The sequence below is a fragment of the Antennarius striatus genome, chromosome 12 (assembly GCF_040054535.1).
Source record: "Antennarius striatus isolate MH-2024 chromosome 12, ASM4005453v1, whole genome shotgun sequence".
Lineage (NCBI taxonomy): Eukaryota > Metazoa > Chordata > Actinopteri > Lophiiformes > Antennariidae > Antennarius > Antennarius striatus.
The window spans coordinates 12,908,520-12,915,887 of record NC_090787.1 but is presented as its reverse complement, the minus strand read 5'-3'; positions in this window follow the sequence as shown (position 1 = coordinate 12,915,887).

Genomic DNA, 7,368 nt, shown 5'->3' with positions numbered 1-7,368 from the left:
GGCACAAGTTCTGTTTTTTTGCAGTGTTTTGCTGTCATGTGAAACACTTATTAAGTCACTAAAATAGATTTGCCATTCATCCTACTTTAATGCAATTATCAGTTGCATTGACTGATACAGTATCAAAATAAGTTGTTCCTGGCTGCAGGTTATTTCTGGCTTGCTGCTGGGATTTTGTGACTTTCTGTAAGTCCTCTGCAGGACCTTTGTCTCCTTCCATTTGCTGCTACTTGCTGTCCAAGTTCAAAAGAAATGAATGTTGACGGCTGGTTTCACTTCCAGAAGCTGAAGCAGCACCACCAGAAAACCTATGCTCAATCTGAATTCAATGCATAATTCAAATAGGTTTGGACTGGCACAATCATTTTAATCTATATTATTAAAAAATTACCGCATGATTGTATAAATAGGCTCAAGAACCAATCAATCAATCAACCTTTATTTATATAGTGCTCAATCACTTCATAAGACATTTCAAAGTGCTTTAACAGACAGAGAAACCCAACAGAACCCTCCAGAGAAAACATAAGCGACAGTGGCGGGGAAAAACTCCCTCATTGAGGAAGAAACTCCTGGCAGGACCCGGACCCAGACTCTGGAGGGCGGCCATTCGCCTTGACCGGTTGGGTGGGAAAGGAAATATACTGGGGATAGAGACAGGGCAAGGAAAAGAGAGAGAGAGAGTGGCAGATAAACCAGATAGAATTTGTAGTCCAAGTTGTGCTGTAGTAGCTGAAGTGGTGAAGGGATTTCCAGGCCTTTGGATTTCCTGTCTTCCATACTTGTTCCACACCTGTCAGGACAGAGGTAGTATCTTGCAAGCATTTCAAAAGTCTAATTTATATTAGTAGGGAAACCAAAGAAAGAGAAGTAACAGAAGCTCCAGAGTAACTCCCTTTAACGGGAGAGACAGAGAAATTACTCTCAACAGTCTAGGCCTGTAGCAGCTTATCTAGTAGAATCTGTGGTGTTTTTAATACTAGTAGAAGGCTTTATCAAAGAGGGTTTTGAGTCGACTCGTAAGTGTGTCTCCCTCCGAGGCCAAGAGAAGGGTTTATAAAACAAACATTTTGTTTGAGAAATTATTACATTCTGTTTTTCCATGATACTCCAATGTTTTGTAAGTAGAATAACAGAGACACAAATGACACCCTTCAGTTTCATTTACATCTACCACACTAGAAATGTATCTCCTACGATTTGATATTTGTTAATCGAGCTACCTTCCCCAAACAAAAATATCTTCTTTTTTTTTACTGCTATGAAATGAGACATTGAACTGTTTCTTTGCATATCTTCCCTGAGTTTTGACCGCTGTACAGTTTTACATATTTACCAAAGTACAGTAATCAAGTTAGCCTTGTTATCTGTTAATGTAGTAATGTAGTGTGGAGGTATTGCTTTAACGCTGTGCTAGCCTGCAATCCAGCAGTCTGAATGCCCTGTCCAGACCCTGTTACACATTACCTATCAAGAAGATGTTGTATTATGTCACTGCATGACACAACTCACAACACAACCAATACTGTTGGGTGGCAACCCTGTACAACCACATGCTATCTATGTTCTACAGTTTCCTTGCAAAGTCCTCACTAATGAGCATTATTGTTATTATCATCATCATCATTATTATTATTATTATTATTATTATTATTATTATTATTATTATTAATATTTATTTTTTATTATAATTATTATTGGCATATCTCTTAATTACTGGGTTCAAGGCATCCCAGTGTACTTTGTGCACACTTTTCCTGTGTTTCAGCTTGTAAAGTCAAATTTATAACCAAATCAAAGGGAAGGAAACTAAAACAAATGTGTCCAAAAAACCCAAAAAAACCTCAAGGAGGGTGAATAAATCAAAAGATAGGAGGGATCATTTTGTCCCACTGAGCGAGCGATGATGAGCCAGAGAAACAGAATGTGCGCATGTGTGTGCGTGTCCGTGTGTATGGCTTGGAACCCTACCACTCAGTTCAACAGCATGTCTCTTCTCTCTGCTGCAGATGATGTCTTGGATTTAGCTTTTCCACATTAGTGATATGAATAACTCACTGAATGAAATACACATTTCTGGAAGCCTTGGTGCGAAGGAGATTTTTTCACAGTGGCATATATAATATGAGAGTTTTTCTTAGCCCAGCTTTCAGTCCTTTTTCGACCACAGATGCCCAGATGATCAAGTTCTGTTATAGGATTCCATTATTGTAAATTCAGACACACTAAATCTGAAAGTACAGTAGTATTTTCTACTATTCACTTTACAACCTGAGCAGCCTTGCAGGAGTACAGTACACTCTTTGTATTTGCCAGAGCAAGACACAAAGGTCCATTTGAATGCTGTATGTAGACTTTGTACTGTACCTGTAAAAGCAATTCCTGGGACTACTGCTGTCAATGAAGTACAATGTATTGTTTCAGCAGTGTGGTTAAAGCGCTGGAATCAAGTCAAGCACCTGTCTGTCCATGGGAGATAATCAGTAACTGCTGTGTTTACAGAACATAGAAAATGACAGAGTAGAAACTAAGCATGTAGAAGAATGCTGAAACATACATTTTCCCAGCCTTATAATGTTAGTAATGTATAAAGTGTTTCATTCTGTTTGATTAAGGTGCTTGTTCACAAGAAGTACTTAATAAATTAATAATAAAGTACTTAATAACAAAGAAATCCATTTTAGCTACTCTTTACCACTCACTGGCCATGAGGAAAGAACAAGTAATTAAAATAGAGAAGAATTGAAAAGCTATATATTTAATCATTGATCATTCTACTTTTTTATTTGGTTTACTTCCTGCCTAAATTTCCAAACTATTTAACCGAAACGTTTCATTGTTTGAGATTTAAATATCTTAACACTAATTTCTGAAATTAAAAACCAGATGTGCCTTTATTCAAGTCAATTCACTTAAAAATGTAACTAAAACTGTGCTGGAATCATTACGAGTATTTATTTTTTATTTTTTATACACTGTTATAATCCCCGAAGGGAAATTAAGAACACACACTTTAGTTTTTGTTAGTCAATCACACACATGCATACTGTATTAGTGTGCACAGGCCCCTGTAATACACACAACCACACACAGGGGGGCCTGTAAGCCTGCAGGGGAGGTAGAGTGGCCGGCAGCTCCTTCGTGGTGCGCCCAAATGAGCAGCTTGTGAGGGGGGACAGCGCCTCCCTCAAGGGCGCCTCGGCAGTGCTCCGAAGGTGAACTGACACCTCCCACTGTCAGCTCATCTCCGGGTGGTTTTTTTTGGGAGGGAGCTGATCGAACCGCCGATCTCAGAACATTGGACGACCCGCTCTACTGCCGGTATTACTACTGAGCCACTTCCACCCCCATGCTGAGAATAATGCTGAGAATGAGAATAAAAAATGCTGAGAATGCTGAGAATGCTAATGCTGAGAATAAAAAAAAAAAAATCAAATGACATGCTTTATTGAAGCAACCCATCATAGTTTTCTTTCTGATGAACTTTATGATTTTGAAATGAAAATGTTCTCAAAATTTGAGGATACAACCTAATGTTTGCTAATGTGTCTGTTTTTGTTTTGCAGAAGTAATAATGAGGGTAAGGACTTGTTATCTTCCTCTGCTCCAAACCCTTTTACTGAGCATATCCCCTCATCCCTTTCCCTCTGTCTCTAACTGTTTATTATTATGGACCGAAAGTAATACAACTCAGGTGAGTACTCCATTTGCAGTTTTTGAGGTTGACTCAATGAGGCATACTATTTGGAAAGTGACTGAGTCTTGTATAAACCTTTCTGTAATTTACCATAGGCAGCACAGTTAGTTGAAGGGATTGCCGGAAAAACAACTGCAGGAAACAATGAAATAAATTCACATTTAAATGCTGCATGGCTTGTAATTGTCTGAAATTTTTTGCCATATGGACAAGATTAATTTAAGTATGTCAATGAGGAAATGTCAGGATGTTTGCAATATGCATGCAATATTATTGCTTCATGGGACCCCTACAGGACTGCATACGCTGTAGTGGCCACTGAACTACACCAACATCTTCAGGCTTAGAGGGAGCAGTGAATCCACCAATTCATATGGTCTCTGGAGAAGGCATTGTATTGTGTACACATAATCTCTGATGATGTTTTTTTTTTTAGCTACTGGCCTACATTCATGAGTAAACATGAAAACAAAACAAGGGTGGTTCAGGAAATGGTCAAGAAGATGCATTCAGCATGAATTGGCAGTTCTTCTGTGAAAACTAGTGGTGACTGGTAAAATATTTGTCAACAGTAGTATTCTGCCCAATGTTAACCTAAAAAGCTAAATGTATCATTATTATTTTTTAAATTATTTTGGCAATACATCAACTGAGATGACAGTGTTTGGAATGCACTGATGTAACCAGCCAGATTGACACTCCTGAAAATGAAACACGTTTGAAAATTATAATGTTGATCCCATTTGTCCACCAACAGATACGGAGGTGTAAGACTTAATCTAGTCTCCATCGGAATCTGTACTTTTCCCATCAGGAATACTTTGTATAAAGGTTTGTGTGCTTCCCCTAACAGTCCTGTCTGATCTGAGGTTTGATAACTTTGTTCTGGTATCTGTCGGACATCTTCATTAGTTTCAGAAGTTAACTCAGTTGAGAATACGCCAAGGCTGCATGCTTAACTAATCATGTTCAAATGTAATTTGTTCCTCTGCATAATTTGGAGTAGACTTAATTATCTAACACTGTAACGTCTCATCTTGTTACACACTATCTCAGATGAATCCTTGGCGCTCCATTCTATTCTACTTCAATTCACATTAGAAAATGACAGAGTGACTGCCAGTTCTCCTGCTGCCTCAAAGGCCTATTGTAAGGACAGGTCAAGCATTTGCAAGAATTTGGCATTTTCTTTGTGTATGAGAAGAGTACTCAAGTTTCTCAATAAAGGGACAAAATGACACCCAGTTGACTTCACTCTGCGGCAGTGAGGCTCCACAGTTGGAAAATCATGAAGTGAACCTTTTGTAACTAGCAGGCGCCTGCCCTCACCTCTGTTACAGCAGTGATAATGGGAGGAGAAGAGAAGAGTATGAAACAACGGTCTGTTTATGTGTCACAATTCTCATGTTATAGGGTTATGACTTTCTTTAGTACCACTCAAAGAATCAGTGATGTCATCTGCAGTACTGATGACATCAGCCACCCTTATAGCAATGGTTTTATGGAAGAAATTTGTCTACCAAGCTTTCCAGTGTGTTCCTTTGGGTAAGTTTTCACCTTAGTACCAATTTAAGTAAACCTGCCAGAGACAGTCCAAGATTTTAGAGCAATCCGGCTGGGAAGATCATAATGTAGTCGATCACTGGATCTTCTAAAGCCACTTAGCTGCTGTTTCTCTAACCATATCCTTCTGTTGACACTTGTGTACCTGCAGTATACTCTACTTAAGTATACTTTATTATGGAGTGTATGATTTTTAGCGGTTAATGTCTCAGATCAAACACTGCACAGCAATGCCTTTAATGTAGATGACTCCCTAAGTGCTTGACTAGCGGTATTATGTCGAATTGGGTTGTGTGACGTTAGAGCACACTGACTGGTACGGTTCACGCACACACCCACACACACACACACACACACACACACACACACACACACACACACACACACACACACACACACACACACACACACACACACACACACACACACACACACACACACACACACACACACAAGTCGCTCAATTTCAGTTGTATAACTGTCCATTCTCCCGTTTTTTTGCTCTAATGTAGTTGATTTGAGTGGCTCCACTAACTGCTGGTATGAACACTGCTCCGATATATGTAGTCCTCAAAGCTAACTCGTGAGAAATTAGTTTATCTGTGCCCTGTGTCTCCCCTGTGTTCGTAGTGCAATTGTTAAATTTCCTTAACACAATTACCAAGTCAGCCACTCCAAGTCTGGAGTGTCTAAACAACTGAGGAGGATCTTCAACAAACACCAGGTTCCTGTGTATTTTAAGCCGGGCAACACCCTCAGACAAAGACTGGTCCACCCGAAAGACCCCACACCACACAGTCAGAAGAGCAATCTGGTATATGCAGTTAAATGCAACAAGGAATGCTCACATGTCTACATGGGGGGAAACCAAACAACCACTACACAAGCGCATGGCTCAACACAGAAGAGCCAACTCATCAGGACAAGACTCCTGACAGGACCCTTGGCACACCCCCTATCATCCATAGTTGAGGAGCCAGATGGGTTTCAGCTAGTCGTTGAAATGTGAATAGCACTGACCACACCCCACGTGGTTAATAAGCTGTGACAAGACAAGCCACCACCAGAACTGAAGAAGCCTCTTGGATGAGAGGCGAAACGTTTTCAAGAAACTTTCTTAAACTCCAGTGGATTGATCTAAACAGCCTTGGATAACCGTGACCTGGACAGCTGAGAACCTACACAGACAATTACCAAGTCAGGGCTGCCGCATTATATCATGAAAAACCTTAACTTTTGAAAATAAATCTCTAAGTGCATTGATAATGTGTAGTCAGGCACAGTGAAAAACTACACTGACAGAATTCTGATTAGTTCATATAAAGTCCAAACAGAAAGGCCCTGACCAGAACCTTCTACCCTTGAAGCAACAGCACTACTGCGCCACCATGCCACCCCACTGTAGACATAAACATGCTAAATGTGGCATGACCTGTCATTGTCAGACTGGGAAAGCTGCCATGCTACTATTTGGTCATTTCTGATCACAAGTCCTGGTTGATACTATTGAGGCCAGTGTAAGCTGGCTCTTAGTGTACATGGAAGAACTGGCATATATTTATGATACAATAGCAAAAAGAGTTTTTCCGAATAGATGGCACAGCCGTCTCTCTACAGTCAGGGAGTGGGCAGCCATTCTTGGACTCCTACCAGAAACCAGAGACCAGAAGAACACAGACAGTCCAGACGGCCTGGAGTTTTCACTTTAGCCATATGACTCAGAGGAAATGCCTCCCTCTTTAGAGATGCTATTTCAGATGCTACATATTCCTCAGCCTCTCTTCTAGAGCAGATGTAATGAGGCTCTCAGGGTCACACTTACCAGATACAAAACATTCATTCATGTTCCCTCCATTTATAGCACTTCATAGTTGTCACCAAGATGCTTTCTCACAGAATTGTACTGTACTGACACCAATTATGCCTATTTCCAGAAAATGATGGAAGATCTGTATTTGCTTTGTGGCCCTGCCAAGTTGTGAACCTTGTTTGTCTGGATGTAAAGGGGAATAGTTTACCCTCATTGCCTCAAAAACTGATAGAACAGGGAAAATTCACTGAAATTTCGCACGTGCCATGTAGGGGCCTTCACTGTCATCAGTTTACTT